The sequence below is a fragment of the Pinus tabuliformis genome, chromosome 9, assembly GCF_031772625.1.
Source record: "Pinus tabuliformis cultivar Carrire ecotype Pingquan chromosome 9, CPIR1, whole genome shotgun sequence".
Lineage (NCBI taxonomy): Eukaryota > Viridiplantae > Streptophyta > Pinopsida > Pinales > Pinaceae > Pinus > Pinus tabuliformis.
The window spans coordinates 533,499,511-533,524,029 of NC_142307.1; the positions used below are offsets into that span (position 1 = coordinate 533,499,511).

The window sequence follows — 24,519 nt, forward strand, 5'->3', positions numbered from 1 at the left end:
TGGTATCCTTTTTCAAGCATCTCAATAATCAATCTAATTCCATTACATTTACCATGGAATGTGAGTTTAATGGAAGCTTTCTCTTCCTTGAAGTTCTTATCTCAAAGAAAGATAATGGTTTTTTCTCCCACCAAGTTTTTCATAAGGAAACCCACATGGAACAGTATCTTCATGCTAAATCTCATCACTTTCCAACCCAAAAACTAGGAGTTCTCAACACTCTAGCAACTAGAGCTTTAACGATTTCTGATGAAGAACATCTAGAGGTTGAGAAAACCCATCTCTTTAATGTCTTCAAGAAGAATGGTTATAATAAGTTCGAGGGTTTCCGATCCTTTTCAAAAGCTAGTCAAGGACCTAGTTCTAAGAAAGAGGTTGAGGTGGCCTCTAGTATCCAGCTTCCCTTTATCCAAGGGATGACTGACAAGATTGATAGGATCTTGAAGAAGCATAAGATTGGATCCACCTTTAGACCTTTCAAAACCATTTGTGGCTCTTTAAGATCTGTCAAGGACCCGATTGATCCCAAAAGCATGTCAGGTGTTTATTTAATTACATGTTCTTATGGAACCCCCTTTATTGGAGAGACTGGTCATTCCATTTCTCAAAGGATTCAAGAGCACGCAACGGATCTTAGGCACTGTAGGACTCACTCCTCTGCTCTAGCAGAACATGCTAAATTAATAAAACACCGTATTTTCTTAGAGGATTATAAGGTCCTCGCGAGGGTTGATCATTTCCATCTTCAAAAATTAAGAGAAGCCATCGAGATTGAAAAGAGAAGTAAGACTCTTAATAGGGACGATGGATGGAAGTTAAGCAACTCATGGGTACCTTCTCTTTGTTCTTAACCCCCCTGGGTTTCTCTCTCCTCCTTTGGTCTTTCTCCTTTCTCGATTGGTATGTGTCTGGTTCTATGTTTTCTTTTATTGTAATTGTTTTGGATTTTATTTTGAATTTTGGTTTATTATTGATTTTATGAATAATAATATTATTATATTATTAGATAGATATAATTTAATTGGTTTTTATTAATTGTTATTATAAAAAATTCCCTTCTTATTACATAGATATTTCTTTTAGTAAATCATTATTTATAATTAATATAATTTGAATTAATATGATATTTGAATCCTAAAAAAAAAAATTAAAAATTTGTTAGAGTATATAATAATTTCTGAAGTTTGAAAATTAAACAAATTAAATATAAAATTCAAAAATAAGTAACAATTAAATTGTTTTTATCCCTTAACCAATCTTTGCATTTATTTTTCTTTTTGAACATTGGAAATTTACCATTGCATCTCTAGTATAAATTAATGGTCAGTTGATCTTGCTCCTTATCCTTGTCCTGATGATGAACCTAGATAAAAGTTCGAAACGCATAGACCCTAAAATGGTTATGTGATTTCTTTGGAAGATCTTAGCTTATAACAATTAGTAATGTTTTAAAAGAAACATTATTATCACTATGTATGATTTGAGTGCTTAATGATTAAAAATATGTGCTTCTTTTGGAAAAAAACTATAAATTCAAAGTTAAGAAAGATAAAATATATACACAATCACTCTGTAATACAAACCAACATAGATCCATCGTAAGCACGGATCTAACATGAGCCGAGAGGATCAAATTTCTTCTGCAAACTTATTTTAGAGTGCAAAAAAAATAATGTGTAATTTTTCATTGTTTAAATTGTATTATTGAATGCTAGATATTTTTAAGTATGCATCAATATTAATTCATATTAAAATATTTTATTCATAACCTACATTGGATATTTTATTATATACAACATTAAAATATTTTCTTTTTAATATTTTTTCTATATATAGATATATATGAAGTTGATATTCACATAAGTTAAATAACATAGATATTCAAATAATTTATTTAAATAAAGGTTTAAAATATTTTTGAAAAATATAAAGGTTTAAACATCTTACTCACGCGTATTTGTTTACTTCTAATTACTTTACATGAAATTATATTAGATTATATAGACAACTAATTAAACATGAATAACATGTTCTTTTTTATTTTTTATTATAGGTGACATTGCTCTTCTATTTAAAGAATATTTTATTTTTATTTTAAGAGGGACATGTGTCAACTCCAAATTGAGCATGAACATTATTACACATTGCCTTCACATTGGGTTGTAGAATGAACCTCTAGAATCAATCATGCTATAACTAAAAATCACATAACATTATGCTCTATGAAAAAAAATCCTCCTATAACACTATGCTCTATGAAGAAAAATCCTCCTAACCCAAATGTCACCCTCAAAATAAATTCTCAAAAAAAAAATTTGAGGCCGAAAATTCCAACCGTAAGGCCTTTATGGACCAAATTGTCAGCACTCTTTAAGACGACGACAAACATTTACTTCAAATAAACTAGCAATTGCCCAAAAAGGTGCAAAAAGAGGCCGATAGGTTTTTTAAATTGGAAAAAAGATATGAAAACGGGAAAACTGGTATGAGAAATTGTTACGAGTGGAAACATCTTAGGGTCTTGGGTTGAAAACACCAACAGAGCAAAGGTCATACGACATAAACAAATGTGCAGACAAAAAGTATAAATTCTTAAACCACTGAAGTGGGAAGAGGTGGTATTACCTAGAGGTCTTACGTTCGAGGTCGATCTCGCAGGGTCCAAACGATCTGCTCCTTCTGATGCCTTTAGAGCCTATAACTTATCCAAGAAAAAAATATACAACAGCAGTAACAGAAAACATGTTCATGATATATGTGTTAGATCATATAAGAAAATGAGCAATTGATCATTAATATAAGATTTATAAGAAATTCACAACATGGATCAACACATAAACATGATAAATATTAGAAACAAAACAACATTTCTTTATTGATGTAAGCTAAATGAAAGGTGGAAAACTACAACCTGGGTCTTCCTCCAACTCCAAGCGGAACCATCCTCCAGATTCGTCCTGTCCCGACCTTAGTAATATTCCTTCATCGATACACACAGGGATGTCATAAGAGGGATGAAAGACATCTCAAAAGAGGAAACAAGGTTTCCTATAACTTGGGAGTGCAGGAGGCACGGGGTTTTCTTCATACTTGATCAGGGATCAATCAACTATAATAACAATATTTGATCCCTTCTCCCCTTAGGCCTTCCCATGGAGGTTTATTCATACTTCTCCAAATTAGTTTTTTCAGTTAGGAAACAGTTGAGCCACAGGCTATAGTAGGTGAGTAACAGGTAAAACTTGTAAACTCCACCTGAATTTAAGGAGATTATTTATTTGTAAGTGTTTTAATACATATATGTGGGTTGGGTATATACTGAACCATGTGTACACGCTTTTAACATGGGCAAAGTAGCGTATGGGAAGTAAAACATTATTTTTTAGAACTTGGACCAAGTTTGGAAAGGAAGGCCATAACCAGAGCATCAAATCTACCAAGAGTGGTGAATGGTGCTATAACATAAATATATAATTTCTAGAGCTCAAACTAAAACACTAATTTGATATACTTCTAACAAAATACTAAAAATCTAGACTAACAACTGTTGGAAACCACCATTTAAGTTCGATTAAAATGATTGGATTATAACATCTATAGTCTAGATTATATTATTAATTAATATTTTTGTTTTTCTAAAAATTAATTAAAATTTATTTACAGTGTATTTTAATTTATGTATGAATGATAAGTGGTGCTATTTTAATTTCATATATAATGCAAATTAAAATACAAAATATTGAAATTTTGTAATCAAGATAACTCCATGTAAATATAAATTCTTAATAAAAATATATAATCGTTATATTTAAAGAAATACTCTTGTCATTCATAAAATTAATAATTTAGTAATGCTTAACTTCATAAATAACTTAACTATTTATAAAAGAAAAATTCAAATTATAAAATTTATAATTTAGTAATGCATAACTTGATAAATAACACAACTATTTATAAAAGAAAAATTCAAATCATAAAATTTATAATTTAGTAATGCATAACTTCATAAATAACTTAACTATTTATAAAAGAAAAATTCAAATCGAAAGATACTCTCTCCATATATCTAGATATAAATATAAACATTAATCGAACTTGTGTATGATTCTATTATTCGAGAAGATCAAAACCGAGAAACATATCAAAAACCTTAACCTTGATAGGGGCGATGTGAGATTGTTTTAATTTTAATTGCTTTATGAGCAGTCGGCCAATGTTTATTCCAAATGGTTTTAATTTGAACGAATGAGTATTTATCTATCTCTGATTTCACACACATTGTATCTGTCATTCACTTAATGATTGTTCACATTTGTTTTATATTGTTTGAAATTGTGATTAGAAGTATAGAGTTAAAATTCTGAAGAACTACATTTCTAATTCACAATGGTGTCAACAAAAATAATTGTCACATGCATGCGAATTAGAACATTAGCAAAACTGGCATGGTCAAATTTGACATAGTGTTTCAGAAGTCAACTGCTATCATTGCAAAAAAAAAAAAATCTTGCTCTTTGGTTCCATGAAGTTCTAGTAACATTAGCTAAAACCACAAATAACTGACATGCTACCCAGAACTCGAATATGAAGTTAACTTTTACCAAATACAACTCGAAGCTCACTGGATACCTTAAAGTGTCACTCTTGTAATAAAAAAATTGCATTTCAATTACTGGTATCCAGATAATGGATTTCTGAGTATTAACTTTTACCAAATACAACTCGAATTTCACTGGATACCTTAAAGTGTCACTCTTATAATAATAAAAAAAATTGCATTTCAATCACTGGTATCCAGATAATGGCTTTCTGAGTATTAATTGAAAGGTGTGTTTTCTACATAATGCCCTAACAACTACAATAGAGCCTGGCACTTAGAGATATTCTATTTCTGAGAAAAGCACATCATGCTAACTCTGGAAATTTTAATATAATTAATAACTATGTATGCATCCACATAATGGATTTCTGAATATTAGATCAAAGAACTTGCACTCTCCATAATGCTCCTCACGACTATGATAAAGCCCAACTAGAAACCAATACTAACAAGTATTTTACTTCTCGTAAAAACACAGTATCCTAGTTCTAGGAGTTTGAATATAATTAATAAATACAGTGCACATATTTCCATGAAATTCTTGCAAAGGGCCTTATAGAAAATTTGCCAAATCTACCCATCCAAAAATTGATCATGAAAAAGTAAAAACATAATCAAACAATACAAACAAATTGAAAAGTTAAAAATGGTAATAATTGCAATAAAAGCAATTACCTACATATAGCCACCAAGTTAGTAAAAGGAAGACATCCCAACTATTGTTGTTCATGTTCACAGTAATTACTTGCCAACAATTACTGCACATATTAACGATAATTACTTGTCAACTATTTACAGATGCAAGATGCATCTTTCAAATATTTCAAATAAAATATTTCTAATGCAAAAGATTATCATATAGCATGACATTAGGAATATTATTTGGCACAACCCAAGAATGAATTGATGAACTTTACAAGTTTCATGCCACAACAATTATGAAAATAAAAGTGGGTATAGAAATAATATAAATTGTACATACAAACTGTATTATCTTAAAATTTAGGTTTTATATTTAGACAGATGCAATGGAAACTTAACATCTTTAACATAATAAAATTTTAACTTTAGCCACTGATAAAAGGAAACAATAGCAGCAATGATGATTAGTGTATAACGTTGTAATTTTAATTACTGCTAACCACACAGTAAAATTATCAATAAATTGCAAAAGGATAAATAAACTAGACCACAATAACAAAGGGATCAAGATGTATTTAAAAAAAAAAAATCTTTACAATTCATGCATTTGAGATACAAAGGTCATAAACAGAAGACACATGTTGTTTTTCACATAAAACCATAACTTCTCACTAAATTCCATCAAAACATAATTGGAAGAAAAGTGGATAAAGTAAGAATCAAATACAAACGTAACAACATCAAATATATCATCAAATGCTATATTTCCAAAAATTATGATCAAACACACGAGACCACTAGAATCCTAACAAAAACCATCAAGGAGAATTACATAAGTACCAATAGATCATGATAATTTGTAGTGAATTAGAATTCTATATCAAAGACCTTCTACAATGACTATCCAACTATACATTTACAACAATTTAACCTCACTACTGCTACTCCAGCAAAAGAATCTACTAATCTAATTGAAACTTAGTCTTTGCCTCTAATATTTGGCTTAGCCCACACATAGTAGATGGATACCACTTTAATATACTATAAATACACTTGCTTTTGCATTTGAAATCCAATTAACCTGTTATAGCTACATGTTGAAGACTATCAAGTGCAAAAATTCATTGAATTAGCTCTTGTTTACACTGTCTTGATACACCGACTATCTTCAAGACCCTATAATATAGTTAAAGATGAAATTCAAAATCTCAAGGAAGATCAGCAATTTGTGTGACACCAGGCATATTGTTCTAATGGCAAGAACCAAGCCCCCAAACATGATTTGATGTAGAAGGTCTTGAAGCCATCTGTTGAATATCTACATAGAAATCATCATTGATTAGAGTGGCAAGAGCATCACTAATATCATATTGCTCTTTCTCAACAAGCTCAGCATAGGAATCATACCAATCCAAGACAGGCAAAACATTTGACCTTGCAAGGTTCAATAACGTGGAAATTCTTCATCTCCACAGTTAGTGCTAGACATAAATTCGTTGTGCTCTTCAATCTTTATGTTCACCTGTGACAAAAATGCAATTAAAAAAATGTGCCTTCTCAAAAAGAGGGGTGAGACTATAACAGATTCAGTACCTTTAGTTGCAATAATAGGTTTATGTAGTTTCCAAAATAGAAATACGTTAAGAGATGAAAATCCATGTGTTTTCCCTATTCTTTTCATGAAAACAACTCACTAAATGGAAACACTTACCAATTGCTGACTGAGCGGATGATGACTCGTCCCATGGACTGGTGCTCAAGAGATGGGGGGGTGTTTTCACTGAATATTGAAGCAGCGGGACTACCGAGAGGGGTGATTGGATAACTTTATTCACTGCATTCTATTTCTGACTCACTTGCTCCAACATAATTGGTCAAGTTACTTCTTGATGAGATTGGTGGCAATTGTGTAATCATTTATGAAGATCGCGTATTCCGGCCACCACCCATTGCTTGAGACTCATGCAGCAAAGCTTCTAACAACCCACAGTTGTGTGGAGAGAAGCCATCAACATGGGTGGATGGAATATGAGGTGGTAGTGTGTATGAGTTATTTTCTGTAGGAGTAGTCATTGTCTCCATATGCATGCCAGTGGTATGTGTTAGGTTCCTATAACAATAGGAGTCATAATTTTGAATGATTGAGGTTAACCCTTGTAATATTGTACATACCTTTGCTTTTGCAAATGTTTTCCATATTCAAAAAATTAAAAAATGTAAAGAGGGTATGTCCTAAAAGAATAATCAAAGGACAAAAAGAACAAAATGGTCAAAAAAGATGAAAAATATGAACCCCAAGGAAAGAAAAAAGACCATGAAAATCAGCAAGCCAAAATGCCACTCCTATTTACTTTTTATGTATAATAATGATTGTGTGCAGCTTGTTCTTATTACCACAATCCATGATAGTCAAAATGTTTAAACTTGGCTATTTCATGTTTTCAATTTCATGTCTATAGATAGAAAATAAAAATTTGGCCAAACAGTGTAACCTTGGCAGATAATTAGATAGGTAGAGTAAATAAAAGGAGCCCAACTAACCCCAAGGGTTAGCTCCATCGGTCAAACCGGGGCCTCGCCAATGGGAGGTCACAGGGTCGAAACCCGAAAGCTCTTGGGGTCAGGTCAGTTAATAGGCCGAGGGGTGTGACCCCCTTTGGGTGGGGTCCACCCTAGCGTTGTTCGATCCTGGACGTAGCGGACCCACTAACCATGGGTATCCGTGAACCAATAGTTAAAAAAAAAAAAGGAGCCCAACTGTTTAATCTGGGCCCTCGGAAGTAATAAGGTTAGATTTAGTTAGTTTACTATTGTAAAGAAAAGGAAAAATATTTGATAAGGGTTTGCTAGCTCAAATGCACCCTAAGAAAGAGAAGTAAAAATGGTAGGATGAGTAGATGGGTAAGTAGAAGAAAGGTTGGAGAAGTATGATGATTGGCACATTTATCATCTTTCAACATGTATTTCAAATGTGAATGGGAAATCAAGCATGCAAATGGACTTCAAAGTCAATTAATTAACTTCCTCCATTCATTTCACCTTTTACTAGAATAATTTCCCATAATAAAGTTCTAAGTACAAAAACTTTTAAGTCAAAAGAGGCTCAGAGCATTTCTCTGACTTTTGGAGGGACCGGACCCTCGGCTCAATGACTTAAGGACAACAAGTACTAGATTCCCCCTCATAAATCCATCTCCCTTCATCCCCCCTCATTTCCCTAGTAAAACCCATTTTCCTAAGGATAAAACACTATTTTCCTAGGGAAAGTAATAACCCCCCATGAAAAACCCCTTTTTTCCAAAAAACCCACAAAAACACATTACCCTAAGTATTAATGTTAATATGTGAAAACATCAAAGTTCACAAAAAATATCATTTGCTTATTGATTTTTCCCTTGTATGCTCATCTTTTCACATTAATTACTGATTTATTATATTAAAGCCCGATGAAAACACCTTTCCCCGTATATATATAGCTCCTACATATTAATTAACCCCACCCCTTAGTTTAAATATAAACTATAATATATAGTCACCCTGACCAAAATATCTAATCAATCGATCTGCGATCAAAAGGAATAAAGTGCCATTTAAACCCTCCATTAATCACCCTGATGGCTTAATCCCACCTTAATCCATCATTAACCCTTATACCACCGCACTTAAGCGCCCACCGGGCCCCCCATTAGCCTCAGTGCAACTTTCCCGCCTGATCACTGTGCGATCGCTTCCCTCCACATTCGACGGCCCTTATCCATATCATGCCAACCCATCCGTCGAATGATACCTACCCGATAAAGTGGTTTGTCCACGATCCCCCGATGCTACGTGTTAGCCGATGAGTGAAATCAGGGAGCCCCTCCCGAAAACCATCGGGCGTCCAAAAGCGGTGCAATAGAAACCATTTACCGGCCCGCTACATGAAAAAACAATCACTGTTCACCCCATACCTGCCAAAATTGGCTTTTGCACATAAAGCCAAAAAAGCCCCAAATCATTTGTTTTCACTGGAATTTTAGTTGTAAACCTCTGTTTGCATGCACACCACCTGCGAACATTGAAGTCGTCAACCCACATCCAATTGCACTCCAAAGATGCCACAAACCGCCCAGATAACCTTGCAGCCTGTACAGAACCCCTTCAACCATCTGCAGTCACTAGCTGCCCTGTTCATAGCCATTTTTACCTCATTTCCAGGTATTTAAGCCACAATTCACTGAAAAATCCTGTTAATTTCAAAGAAAACTAGTGATTGAGTAGTCTTAGTTAAGTTTAAAATTAATTAAGGAATCATAACCAACCTAAGCCTACTCTGTGCTAAACCACCATTGCCCCCGAACGTAAAGTAATGGCTCTCGTGCAACGTCGAAAGGGTCCTAATGTAGTTGGATCGTTCGGATTGTTACAACCTTTAGTAGATGGTTTGAAATTAGCTATGAAAGAACCTATTTCACCAAGAAACACTGCAAATTACCTCCCCCATTCTCAAATCCACAAGAATTGATAATGGTTGCCCCAATCGCCATGGATGTGAGACCCATCTCTACACCCCACTTAAACCTGGACCACCTCCCCCTGGCTGATAGGGATTTCCAGATAAAGGACACCTCTATCCATGAATCCCCACTCAAAGTATACTGCCAAAGTAGGGATAGATACTTGAACCAGGCTGATGAAATTGGTCTGTGGGAGTCCAATTTGCCTAAGTACCAGTTTCCCAGTGTCCACATTTTCCCAGAAATTGTACATTATTGCCATGCCAACTATGTCCCCAGTCAAAGAGCAGTCATGTCCCCCAACCAGGCCATACTTTTCACTATCATTGCTGACTCTATAAATGAGATGCTACAACACCAGCCTGGCCAAAACTTAACTCCCCTCTCCATTGGAGACTTGTTGGACTTATATCCCAAACTCAACCCTACAATATTGGCCCAGATAATCCAAACCTTCATCGTAGAAGAGAAGTATAACCCCAAAGACCCCCCTCCATATGTAGCAGCTTTACTTTCTCCTTGGGGCAAAAGTATTGTGGATATGATATCTAGTGTCTTGGGTTCTACCACCAATGAATATATTGAAGATATTATTTTAGCCTTCATGTCCATATACACTCCAAGACAGCCTCCTGCTATCATATATGACTATGCTCAGTTCATAGCTGACAGGATGCATGAACAGTTCCTCAGAATGAGTAATGAGAGAGTCTTCAAATACTCCTCGGTCTTGTATCACCTTTTCCTATATTACCAATCAGACAAATTCCCACTTACCTTGCAAAAATTGGACACCAAGGGCCAACCAAGATCAGTTATCTTCTGGACCCCATTGATTCATCAACATCCCTCCCCCTATTCATATAATGAATTCATAGATTCCTTTTTCCACCCTGTGATGACCATGCTTAGTGGAACCCCTCCACCAAGAATCAGTCCTGAGATTAGGAGAGTCCTTCATCTAAACATCAATCATCAGGTGGGAGATTGGTACTTGTACCAAAAACACACTGAAATTAGGATTTATGGTTGTGAGCTGGCCCCATGCAAACTACCTAAATACCTCCCAATGAGGTTATTTTCCCTAGAGTACTACAAGCAGATAATAAATTCAGATTAGGTAAACTTCGTTAAAGCCAAAAAGAAAGCCTAGCTCAAGATCAAATACCAATTGGGTCCTTTTATTTGTAATAGCAGAGAAGTTGGAAAGGAGGCAGACCTAATCCTTCAGAGACTAAAATTAAAACAGAGCTTCATATGGAGATATGATCCCTTGGATTTCATCTGCAAAAGAAGGAAAAAAAACAAGATGGCTCCCTATATCCATCACCACATCCCTGAGATAGAAAAGTATGCCAACCAATTGCAATGGGTGGAAAACACTTTAGAGGACAGGGATAATACTGAAGCTATTGTGGAAAACACATTAATAGATCTAGAAAAACAACTTGATGAGGATTCTTTCCTGCAAGTTCCAGGACAATCAGATAGGCCGGAACAATCAAACAAGCGAGATCAGTTAACCAGAACAGAACCATCAAAAGAACCAGCAACTACTTCAAGTGCCCTTCCAGTCATGTAAACTCCTCAGAACGAGGAAAAGGTCCCAAAAAGGAATAGAGAAGGGGCTTCCACTTCAGGAATGCCTACTTCTGATGTACAACAAGAGTCAAACAAAAGGCAAAAACCTAATCTAGCCTCTAAGCAAGAGTTCACTGATCACTCAGCTGAGCTCACTAATACAGAGGTTGAAAGAAGTAGGCCCACCGCTCCATCTGGGAGTATGCAGGAGCCCTCCACATCACAAACTCAGATATTGATGAGGCAACAAAGTGTTGAGGTATCCTCCTTTAGAATTCTTGCAGATAAAGATCAAGACATAAAGGAAAGATACAAAGAGATTAAAGCTAGGAATGAGAGGCTTAAAGCCCAAACATATACCCAGTGTCTGAAAATGACCCCCGCCAATCAAACAAGGCTAATGTCAGCGTTTGATATCAAAGAGGGGAAAATGCAGATGAAATTTATCAAGCCAACCACTCAGCAGCCAAGAGCAGCATCAGATTTCATAAAGGTGGACTTTGAAGTACTGGCAAGGGATATTCATCCCATTGACCATATTGAACTGCACAAGCAAACAGGAGAGATGATTTACTCTACATTAACAGGGAAGGCCATTGTTTCCCACCAATTACAGAACTCCCTGAACAATACATCAACACAATTTCAGTTGGAGAAGGCCTCCTCACAGGCCAAGGATAATAGAATCAAGTCCTTAGAGGACTTAGTGATTGAATTGGGACACGATCCCAAGGATGTAAAAGCTACAGAGCAGCTGATTAAAAAGAAAAATGATGACATTGCTACACTCAAGAAGCAGCTAAAGATACCCCAGCTGCATCACCCACAAACACAAGAAGTCCTAGAAGCACAGCAAGGACATGAAGAGCTCATGGACTTGGTCCTGAAACTAAACGATCAACTCAAGGAGATAGAGAAGGAGTTGGACACTTTAATTCAGTCGAAGCATAGTGACTTGGCCAAAAATTCTATAACTGTCTTCCCCACAGTATCTATAGCAGTTCCTTCCACACTGGCAGCGTCACTGGCTCCCACAGCTAAACCTACCACAGCATTTCCAGTGACAGCAGAGTCTACAACAGCAACAGGTACACAGGGAGAGAAAGCAACAGAATTAGTAAAAGCCATGGAAGAGATGTTTATCCAGGCTATAGAGATGAAGAGACTAAAGGAAAACGTAGCAATTCTGGAAACTAATTGTAAACTTGCCCAACTCCAGCAAAAAGAAGAAACAAAAAAGGCATTGAGAATGGGTGAGAGAATAAAAATCCTAGAGAAGGATTTAACAATACGGAAACTACTAGGTCAAACCAAAGAAATGCTCTGGGTCAATATCATTGACTCCATCAATGATATTTGGCCATCAATTCAAGTTATATTTGAGCAGAGAGAATTAGTGAAGATAGCTACTAAATCTATCCAAAAAGTAAAGGAAGATATGGGGAATAAACCAGAGGATGCCAATCGACTCATCCACTTTCTAAACAGCAAGAACATATATGAGCTCCATGAGCTTAACATAGAAGATAGGACTGAGGCCATTCTGGAGATGAGGAAGGTTCTTTCAGATTTTGAGGGAGAAGGGTCTTCCCAGTCCTATGGTCATCAATGACAAGCTCATGCCTCAGCTGGACTATGGAGATAGATTAAGAAAATTGGCTAAGGAACAAGCAAGTTCTTCTGCAATTAAAGCCCTGCCAACAGGAAAAGTGTTATATGACACATTGGAGAAATTATTTTTTCTAGAGCATGAGGTGAAACACTTGTTCCTCACTAAGCCAAGTTTTGTAAAGTACACAGAGGCAGATGAAATCTATAGAAGGATGATGAATGTAAAACTACCTAATGTGGAATGGTGGAAAAATATGACAGATTTACTGTAATAAATTTACATTAGAAAGTTATTGTACAGTAAAAGAAAGCAGCCAGTTAAAACAGGTAAAAGCAGAGCAGCACAGTCAAAGAGTAGCATGGTCAAAGAGTATCAGTTGAAAGATAAAAGTGAAGAAGATTCTAGTGTAGAAATGCTACAAATATCAGCCAGCTTAAAGGGCTCCAACTTAACTAAAAATAGCCAACAACACCACAAGAAAAGGGACATCATGAAGCAGTTCAACATCTGTCTCTATCTTCATGCAAGAAGCTATTTTTATTCCTGAGATTAAATCTCAAGTTGTTTTGAGATATTTTGTAAATATTTTTGTATATATACTTCATATTTCGAAGTATTATGTGTGGATTCTTATACTTTCAATAGAATTTTACTCAAAGACTGTAAAAGCTCTTGTATGATTGATGAATAAAGATCAGCCTAGGGCCTATGCTTAAAAGTTGGTTTGTGATTACCACGAAGCCTTCCCTTCTTCCAAAACTTCTAAGGAAAATTTTTGAGTGATAACATAGTTTTGACCATACTGGGGACTCGATCCCTAGTCTCCTAAAGCTTTAAGCAAATCTTAATCATCATCTTGAGCCCCTTAAAGTCATTTTCTACGGAATTTTTAAAATTTACACTAAAAAACATTTTAAAAGTTATAATTCTGGCTACCAGGAAAGCTCATTATACCAGGGCCAACCTGGATCCAAACCCTATAGTTATTGTGGATGATCCAGATAGAATTGTAAGAAAATCCCAAAAAGAAGAAAGTTTAGCTTATAAAACACCATTAGTTAAAGCTAATTCTTGTCCTTACCAGTGGTTGTTTTTAGAATATTTACCTTTTTATTTGCAATTTGATCTCTCATTTTTTAGAACAAAATCTGAAAGTGTGCTTGATGAAACTGTTCTAGATCCTTATTTTATTGCGGACCTTGAAGTTCAAAGAGCTAATAGATCAATTAATGAATATATTCTGAATACTCCACTCTCATCCATTAATACTGCTCTAACTGCTGAATTTTCTGCTCAATCCTCCAACGTTATTAATACCCCTTCCATCACTACCACACCATCCATTATTTCCACTTCATTTCATTCCAGTGGCCCATTCATTCTACATATCCTTATACAACCTAGAATCTTGTTTCCACCTATAGACACTCCCACTTCACCCATTAGCTCTTCAAGTTCACTTATAAATACTTCCATCTCCCCTATATCCACAATTGTCCCTTTTATCCCAATTTCCGTTATAGAAACCCCTTCATCCACTATTAATATTTCAAGTTTAATTGTAGATATTCCAAATTCCATTGTTAATGCTTCGGTTTCAATTGGAAATCTTTCATTTTCAACTGTAAGTATTGTTAGCTCATCCATCTCCATCTCAACCCAAACTAACCTTCCCTTATCTTCGAGCCAAGCCATGGCTTTAGCCATGGCCAATAGATATGCCCCTTTGGTGTTGCCTAGTCAGTTACATGACCTACCTCAGGACTATCAAAGCAAAATTCAATTATTTGATGCTACAGGCCTATACACTGCTCAGCAACATGTTAACATAATGAATGATTATTTTGAGTTACATGAGATAGATGATGCAGATGTAAGAATGAGACTTTTTTCCCAAACATTAGCTGGGGAAGTTAGAACCTGGTTTAGAAACTTAGCTGCTAGTAGTATTGCAGATATGACAAAATTTCATAGGATGTTCATCGAGAGATTGGAAAGGAAGAAAAACCCATTGCAGATACTTTATGAGTATGAGAACATTAAGAGAGGTCCTAAAGAATCAGTTCAAGACTACTACACCAGGTTTAATAGCACTTAAAATGCCATCCCTGCCAACCTTAAGCCTCCTCCTGATCTCATAATGATGAAGTTCCCTGATGGTTTCGATCTAGATATGGCCTACCAAATTAGGGAAAGAGAGCCTGCAACCCTAGAGAAAATCCAAACCAGTGCAATAAAAGTAGAGGCTAATATTTTAGCCAAAAAAGCCCGAGCAAAGATGGAAAGGAGAGTAGGATTTGTTGATGAAGCTTCAACATCTGATGGTAAAGTAGATATTTTGGCCAAAAATGTAGAAAGAATCATGGATAGACTTGACAACCTAGATAGAAAAACATGGGATAATCAACAAGTACCCCTAGTTAGGAATGCTAATTTCAGGAAAAGCCAAAATCAAAACCAAAACACAGGAAAGAATGGACCTGATCAAAACATTAGACCCCCTTTTCAAGAAAACTATGCAGAATCATCTGATCTTGATGATCCCGAACAAGATACCCAAATCAATCTAATGGGATTAGATGATCAAAACCCTATATTCCTCTCCCAGGATGAGGAAGAATTGCATATGTTACAACAGCTTCAAACCCAGTCTGGAGAGTCATTTGACTATAAACAGGGATATGACTCTGCCATATTTGAAGTGCACAAACAATATAATTTGAGAAGTAAAAAGAATGTTGGTCCTCCTAACCAAACTAAGAAAGCAATGGAAAATCAACCCAAAATAACAAATAAAGTTCCTGTTTCGGAAGTGCTTAAAATCCTCCCTAGACCAAACCAAAATCCTCCTAGTCCCATCATTGAAGAAATAACTGCCAACCAACCCCTGGTTGAGCAGCCATCCACATCAGTTCCACTTAAAGAACCAGAGAAAAACACCCATAATGCTAGATCTGAAAGTCCCCATAAGGAAATCCCAAGTAAACAAAAGGAAGATAATTCCACTCAAAACCCTGTTCCAAAGGTCTACAACCCTTCCTCATTATTCAATTTGGGAGCAGAGATATCCAAGTTGAAAATTTCAATCCCTTTGACTGAACTAGTTAAAAACGAAACTTACAAATCACAAGTAAATCAGAACTTGAACATTACTGAAAACGAAGACTCAGTTAACTTGTTTGATGATAAACCAGAATTAATATTTGGACCAGATGTTAATCGAAAACCGCAAGAAGGAGGAATTCCCCCTTTTTACATCAACCTTAATATTCATGATAAAATACTACACAATGCCATGTTAGATTCTGGGGCTTCTCACAACCTAATGCCAAAATCAGTGATGGAAAAATTGAAACTTGATATTACTAGACCTTACAAAGACTTGTTCTCTTTTGATTCAAGTCAAGTAGAATGTCTAGGGTTAATCAAAGATTTGTGTATTACCTTAGTCCAATATCCTGCCAAGAGCATCCTCATGGACATTGTAGTGGCTGATATCCCACCAAAATATGGCATGCTGTTGTCCAGATCTTGGGGAGCCAAGCTTCAAGGATCCCTCCAACTGGATATGTCATATGCCACAATTTCTGTGTTTGGACAACCCAAGAAACTATATAGAGAAACTTTCATGAAATACATGGTAAGCAGTCAAGATCGACCTCAAAACTATCCCATCTACTCCATGCATTCAGATGTAGACTCTTTTATCATGTTCAACTGATCTGGATTTAAACAGGAATGCAACAAATTACAGAGATAACCATAAACATAGAGATGCAGCGGAAATAATACTTATCTCTGAGAAGAGATGTTGCGGCTACATGCCTCTAAGCTGCCTTATAATGAGGCTCAAGGGACTTTTTATTATTGAAAAATAAGAGCAAACCCTAAACAACCAAAACTCTAACCCGAGGAGATGTAACACCAAGAGTTTCTCGGCCCCGTTGGGGTGAGTTGGATAGCCAACTTCCCGGGGTCGCGACTTGGTCATATTATCTCCATTTGACGCGCATGATAGCCCATTGGAAAGATCTATCCGAGGACTACAATGAAAAAGAGAAATTTTAACAAAGAATTGATGGCGGTAGATTTCCAAAGAAGCGTCGTTTAGGGCCTCAAAACGGCTCCAGAAGTTTAGGACCCAAAAAACTGCTAAAAATAGTAAACTATGCAACAATTAAGGAAACTGAAAACTGAAAGAAGAGATGGTGGGGGTCCAAGTGGAATTCGCAGGTGGCCACCAATATCCACTTGGATCATTCCTCCGCCCTTAGGAAGCAATGGTCCCCATTGCGTTGAATTCCTCCATGAGATGAGGGAACTTCTGTTGAACTTGGTCCCTAGTGAGCCACTTGCCTCGGTGAAGGAGTTGGCCTGCTTTGACAACTCAATACAGTTGGATATTCTACTGGCGAGTGTGCTTGATCTGTGTGTCCATTATCCAATCAGTTGCAGCTTGTTCCATGCAATATGGATTTAAGTCTATGGGTGTGAGTTGTTCAGCAATGTCGGATGTGTCTAGTAATGGTGGAAAGTATGGCCGAAGGCGATCCACATTGAACACTGGGTGTAGGCCAAGGAATGGGGGAATGTTGAACTCAAATTCATTGTCTCCCACAACCTTGGTAATGGTGTAAGGACCATATCGGAGTGGTCTAATTTTCTGATAAGCTTCGGTAAGGCATTCCTTTTTCAAATGCAACCAGACTTTGTCACCCACCTAAAACTTGTGTGGCACCCGATGTTGATCATGTCGCTGCTTGTACTTGGCATTTGATTTCTCCAGAATGCCATGGACCTACTGGCGAATATGTTGGATGTTCTCAATGAAGTTGTTTTCCTTATCTGTTTCGGACTGGACATGAGTCGAATCTGCGTGAGTAGCTATAAATGGCATGGCCACATCAATGGGACATAGTGGCTAGAATCCCAAGCCCACCTGAAAAGGGATGTGGCCAGTCGAGCTGTGGAGAGCCCGGTTGTAGCTGTGCCAAACATAGGCGAGGCTCTCATCCCATGTGCATGGATGCTTGGAGTTGTACATGCACCGAATGTGTACAATCATCCTATTGACAACCTCTGTCTGGCCATCAGTTTGAGGATGGAAGGCTATGGACTTAGTGAGTTTGGTGTCCAACAATGACCAGAGACTGGACCAAAATGTACTGAGGAACCTATTGTCCCGACCTGAGATGATAGACAGTGGGATCCCAAAGTGTACACACACTCATTCAAAGAAGAGTTTAGCAGTGGCTTCTGCTATGATATTCATCTTGTAGGCCGCCATAATGGCCATCTTCGAGAACCTGTCGACGACCACAAAAACACAATCATTTCCATGCTTAGTGGAAGGAAGGCCTCACATGTAATCCATGGAGATGGATTCCCAAGGTCGACTAGGGGTAGGCAGTGGGGTATAGAGGCCTTGCTTCTTGATGGTTGGTTTCGCAATGGCGCAGGCAGTGCATGATCTGATGTACTTCCTGACATCTTGTCGAAGATTTTGACAATACAAATACTTCTAGAGTATTGCCACCATTTTCTCGACCCCAAAATGCCCAGCAACCCGACTGTAGTGTGCTTCCCAAATCATCTTGGGACTCTCGCTTGAAGGAACACAAATGCTACCCAAGTGGCATAATAGGGCATCCTCAAGGTGAAAATCTAGAACATGCTGACCCTCCAAGAGTGTCTGGTATGTGTGTCTGAATTCTGGGTCAATTTTGTAGAGAAGTGGCCAATCAGAAGTCTCATGCCCACAAGAGTTGAGCACGGTGGTTAACGCCATGATCGGTGGTCGACTCAGACAATCTGCAACATTATTGGTGCTGCCCATCTTATACTTGATATTCAAAGAAACTATTGCAGGTATGTGGACCACTTCTGATGGCGATCATTCTGCAATTTCCCTCAGGTCTGTATGAACTGCAGGGGTCAGTGGTCTGTGTGGATGACAATTTCCTTCCCCAAAATGTAATGCTTCCATTGTTGGCAGGCCTGCACAATGGAATACATCTCTTTGTCATAAGTGGGATACTTTCGGACTGTGTCTGGAAGTGTCTCACTGTGATATGCCACTGGGTGCCTATGTTGAGTAAGAACTGCCCCAATAGCATAGTCAAAGGCATCTGTCTCGACCTCAAATGGTTGTTGCAAGTCTGGTAATGCAAGCACTGGTGTCGAGCAGAGGCGATCTTTCAACTTTGTGAATGCCTTATGTTGAGATCCAAACCAAAATATTTTTGCTTTCGCTCCTCCCTTGGTGACTTGACTCAAGGGCCAAGTGATATGAGAAAATCCAAACACGAACCTGTGATAGAAGTTGGCAAGACCTAGAAATTTGCAAAGCTCTGGCAGAGTGGTTGGAGATGGCCAATCCCGAATGACTTGGATATTGGCTGGATCCACATGCACCCTGTGTTCATAAATAATGTATCCTAGATACTGAACCTGGGTCATGCCAAAAGTGCATTTCTCCAAATTGGCACATAATTTGTGTTGCCGCAAGTGTTTGGAGAACCTGTCGAATGTGGTGGAGGTGCTCTTCCCAACTCTGGCTGAAGATTAGGATGTCATCCAAGTAGACCACTACAAATGAGTTGGTGAATGGCTGCAAGATGTCATCCATTAGCTTCATGAAGGTTGTAGGAGCATTCGTCAATCCGAAAGGCATAACCAACCATTCAAAAAGGCAAGGCAGTCTTCCACACATTGAAGGGTTCGATTGGTACCTGGTGATATCCTGGCTTCAAATCGATCTCGCTGAAATATTTTTCCCCCTTCAGTTGGTCCAAGAGGTCATCAACTGTGGGATCGGGTAGCTATTACGGATAGTGATCTTGTTCAGTGCCCGATAGTCAATACAGAGTCTCCAAGTCCCATCCTTCTTCTATACCAACACGATCGGGCTCCCACACGGCAATGAACTTGGACGGATGTGACCTTTTTGCAGCAACTCTTGAATCTGCCTCTTGATTTCATCGTTCTCTAGAATGGAGTGCCGATAGATTGGTCCATTGGGCAGCGGCGCACTTGGGGTCAGATTGATGGAGTGCTTGACCTGATAGTGTAGAGGAACCCCTGCAGGGGAGGTGAAGATGTCCTCGTAATCCTCCATGACCTTGTCCATCTACAGTTTTCGTGCGGAGGGGCCCTGTATGGAGATCGTGGCCACTGTCTTCTTCTTTCCTTGAGGGCATATCATCAGGAAAACAAATTTCCCAGTTTTGGAAATGAGCTTACTACATTGTTTTGCAGTAACCAAAGAGATGGCGGTAGGCGGTGCTACCTCTGGTATCCTGTACAACTTATTTCCCAAAGTAACAATAACAGCACGGGGCCTTGATTCATACACAGCATGTCTCTTCCACAAGTATGGTTGTCCTAATAATACATTACAAAATTCAAGGGGAGAAATGTCACATAATACCTCATCCGTGAAGGGCTTGATGTTGTATGGAAGGCGACACTGCTGGCTTATGCGGAGATGCCATCCTTGGTGAAGCCACCTGATGGTGTACAGTTGTGGATGTGTCATGGTCGGTAAGCCCAGCTGCTTCACGACATCTGCCGAAATGAGGTTCTTTTGGCTCCCGCTGTTGATAATGAACTATGCGGGGAGCCCTTTACCCACATCTAGGAGTGGAAGAGATGCTCCTTCTCCTCTGGATCTTCGGGTTCCTCCTTCTGGATCTTCGTGGTGGCAACAGTGGCATTAGGCTCTGCATCGATAATCTACTTCCCTTTGTCATTCCTCTTGTCAGGTTCTAACTCAGAGTCGGAACATGCATCTGATTCTAAAACCTTTAGCTCAGCGACCAATGACTACTTTGCCCGACACTCACTTGTGTTGTGAGTGGCGCTCTTATGGAACTCACACCACTTTCCCGTGTCCTTTTTCAGCTTCGCGATGCTATTCTTTGCTTGCAGCTTTGGCGGGTTATCTTGGGCCACCCCACCTTGGCTTTGTCCTTTGTTCTGCGACTTGGGGGCACCTTTCCCTTGCTTCGGATTCACGGATCCAAAGTCTCGCTTCTTCTATTTAAACTTTTGCTTGACCTTGACAGCATATCGATATGCCATGCCGAGCGAGGAGATGTTCAGGAATTCTATTTCTTCCTAGATGTACTTGTGCAGGTAGCCGCAATACTTGAGTACCAAATGCTACTGTGTATCCTTGATACCCAACTTTGTGCGAAGGGTATGGAAAATATTGGTAAACTCCAGCATGTCTTGGTCCCTTTCCTGCCACAGCATGGTCCACTTTATGTATTGATCCTCATAGCTTCCAATAGGGTAGTACTACTCCTTGATGGCATCCCAGAATGAATTCAAAGTGGGTGCGGCTAAAAATAGTGAGCATAAAATTTCATCCTTCTGCTCGCAGTAGGTTTCCCACCAATCCTTGACGTGGGTGCTGCTTTGAGAAGAGCAAAAATAATCTTTTCCTGACTGCAAAAATCATGAATAGAAAAATAACCCTCTCGTAGATTTAACCATTTATCGACGGCATCTGTGTCTATCTGACCCTCGAATATGGATATTTCAAAATTAACTTGTACCTTAAACGGTGTGGCGTTTCCAGAGTAGCTATTGGAAGTCGATGCATCACCCCTGGGTAGCCGCTGAAGGATCTGGGCAAAGTTGTCCATCATCGCGTTCCTTTGTCGCTCGAGGGCTTCTTCAAGCAAGATTTTAATAGGATCTCCTGCCCCCTTGTCTTTCTTTTCATCTGCCATGGGAGGCCGTTGGGATTTGCGAGGCTAGTCTTGCAAAGGTTCGACTAGTTCAAGCCCTAACTCCTTATATCCCGACCTCATTGGGGACATGCAAATAAAAACAGAGAAAAAAAGCAGACCGCTCTGATACCACTAATCCAGATTTAAATAGGAACGCAAAAAATTACATAGATAACCATAAACATAGAGATGCAATGGAAATAATACTTCGTTTCATTAATGTAAAATACTGAAATATGCTTACAAACAGCAATGGAAATAAACCAACTAGGGCGATGGTAGCTTATCTCTGAGAAGAGATGCGGCGGCTACATGCCTCTGAGATGCCTTACAATGAGGCTCAAGGGCCTTTTTATTATTGAACAATAAGAGCAAACCCTAAACAACCAAAATGCTAACCCGAGGAGATGTAACACCAAGAGTTTCTCGGCCCCATTGGAGTGAGTTGGACAACCAACTTCCCGAGGTCGCGACTTGGTCATATTATCTCCGTTTGACACGCATGATAGCCCGTTGGAAAGATCTATCCGAGGACTACGACGGAAAAGAAAATTTTAAACGATATATTGTTGGCAGTAGATTTCCAAAAAAACGTTCTTTAGGGCCTCAAAAGAGCTCCAGAAGTTTAGGACCCGAAAAACTGCTAAAAATAGTAAACTGTGCAACAATTAAGGAAACTGAAAAACTGGATGATAAACCACCTGTCTGGCCGCTCATTGAAGCCAGCATCATTTCTGCTTTCAGAGAACTGCCTGAGCCGCCTCCCCCAAAGACTCGTCGACCAAATCCCCCTCCCATCATTGATCAGAGTACTCCCTGGGCGTATTTCGATGGTGCTGCAAATGCCCAAAGCTGTGGGGGTGGTTTCATTCTGCACATTTCCACGAATCTTTCATATCATATCAAAGCGGGACTGGGGGTAGGCACCAACAATTTCGCGGAGCTAATCACTTTACGCCATCTCCTTCACTTTGCTATTAGTCATCAGTGCTCTAGTATTAACATATTTGGAGACTCACAGATTATCATTAACTGGTTCAATGAGATCTCAATATGCCACTTGCACACACTCAGAGTCATATTTGATGAAGTTCGGCAACTCAAAGAGGTTTTTAACCATATCTCTGTTGCTCACATTTACAGGGAGCATAATATGGCAGCTGACAAGCTGTCAAAGGAGGTCGCGCTGATGGAACGTGGAACATGGGAGATCACAAAATTTTTGGATCAGCAAGAACAGAAATTTTATCATAGGCCTTATATAGACCCGGGTTATCCTACAGCGGGTCCACCACACTTCTAATATATTTGACTCGGCAGCAACATTACAGAACACAGCTTTATGCATAAACTTACTCTTTCTTTGAACAGACTGAAGGTTGCTGACAAGCAACACAACTTTTGATAGATAAACAGAGCACAAAATGTTTATATCAGACAGGAATATATGTAATTTTTGTATCTTTGTACAGATCTACAGCGATCATGGCATATGCTATAGCATCTACATATGTAATCTTTTCATATATTAATGAAAACTTTACGGATTTTTCCAGTGGAAAAAAAAAAGGAAACTGAAAAACTGAAAGAAGCAATGGTGGGGGTCCAAGTGGAATTGGCGGGTGGCCACCAATATCCACTTGGATCATCAACATTGATCAAACACCAAACGAAACTCCTAATAGTGTTGTTGCAGAACCAAAATAAATTGCAGCTTCCTCTGCTAATGAATCTAAAGAAACTTCAGAATTGTATAATGAAGAAAGTAATCAAGTTGCCAGAAATAAAAATAAATGGGATACCAATGATGAGAACTATGTACATGAAATTTTATGGAATTTAGAATTCGATGGCTCTGTAAATAAGTTAGGAGCAGGAGTAAGAGTATGGATTTATAATTTAGAAAACAATCACTCAGAGGGCCATGCCTATAGGTTAAATTTCAGATGTACGAATAATATGGCCGAGTATGAGGCTTTCATTCTAGGTCTCAAGGTAGTTAGGAATTTAGGTGCTCAAAGAGTTTCAGCCATAGGAGACGCAGAGCTAGTTGTAAATCATATTAGTATGACTAAATACACTAGATTAGGTTTTTATAGAGGAACCATTGTAGAAATACTCAATACTTTTCTAGACACACATCTTGCAGTAGTTCCTAGGAAGCACAATATGCAAGCCTATAGTTTGGCAATGTTTACTAGTACCTGCAGGTTACCCTTCCAACCTAACCATCAGTACACTACTGAGGTCAGGCACAGACCTTCAATCCCAAATAATGTGCATAACTGGCAAGTATTCTCAAATGATAGACAGATAAACAACTTTTTAACTTTAGAAGAAGAATTTGCACACAATAACATAGACATTAATAGATCCATAGATCTTAACTCTACGGATGAAGTAATAATAAATGAGCTAGAAGGTAATGAAGTAGATAGTTTTAATCTCACTAAATTCACAAGGTCAAATATAGACAACCTCGAACAGGTTGAGATTGATGAAACAATTAATAATGAAAATGAAGTAATTAATCTCAAGGATAATTTCTTACCAAAAGGTTTAACCCTCTGGAAGACTTATTCGATTCAAATGATGTTCCTAGGAAGCCTAAAATGGAACCATTAAAATCTGATATTGAAGAGTGTAACATAGGCACTGCAGGCAATCCCAAGCTAATTAAACTGTCAAAGTCACTCCCCTTAACAGAAAAGGTGAAATATATTGAGTTATTGAAATAATTTTAGGATATCTTTGCTTGGAGTTATGAGGACCTTAAATCCTGTGACACCAGCATCATCCAACACACAATTCCTCTCAAAGAGAATCAAAAACCTTTAAACAAAAACTTTG

At 38.0% G+C, this 24,519-nt stretch overlaps 1 pseudogene; it reads right to left on the reverse strand.

Annotated features, from left to right (window-relative positions):
• Positions 1 to 6,450: 6,450 nt before the first annotated feature.
• LOC149149593 (transcription factor GAMYB-like) overlaps positions 6,451 to 24,519 on the reverse strand; it is a 42,595-nt pseudogene continuing 24,526 nt past the window's right edge.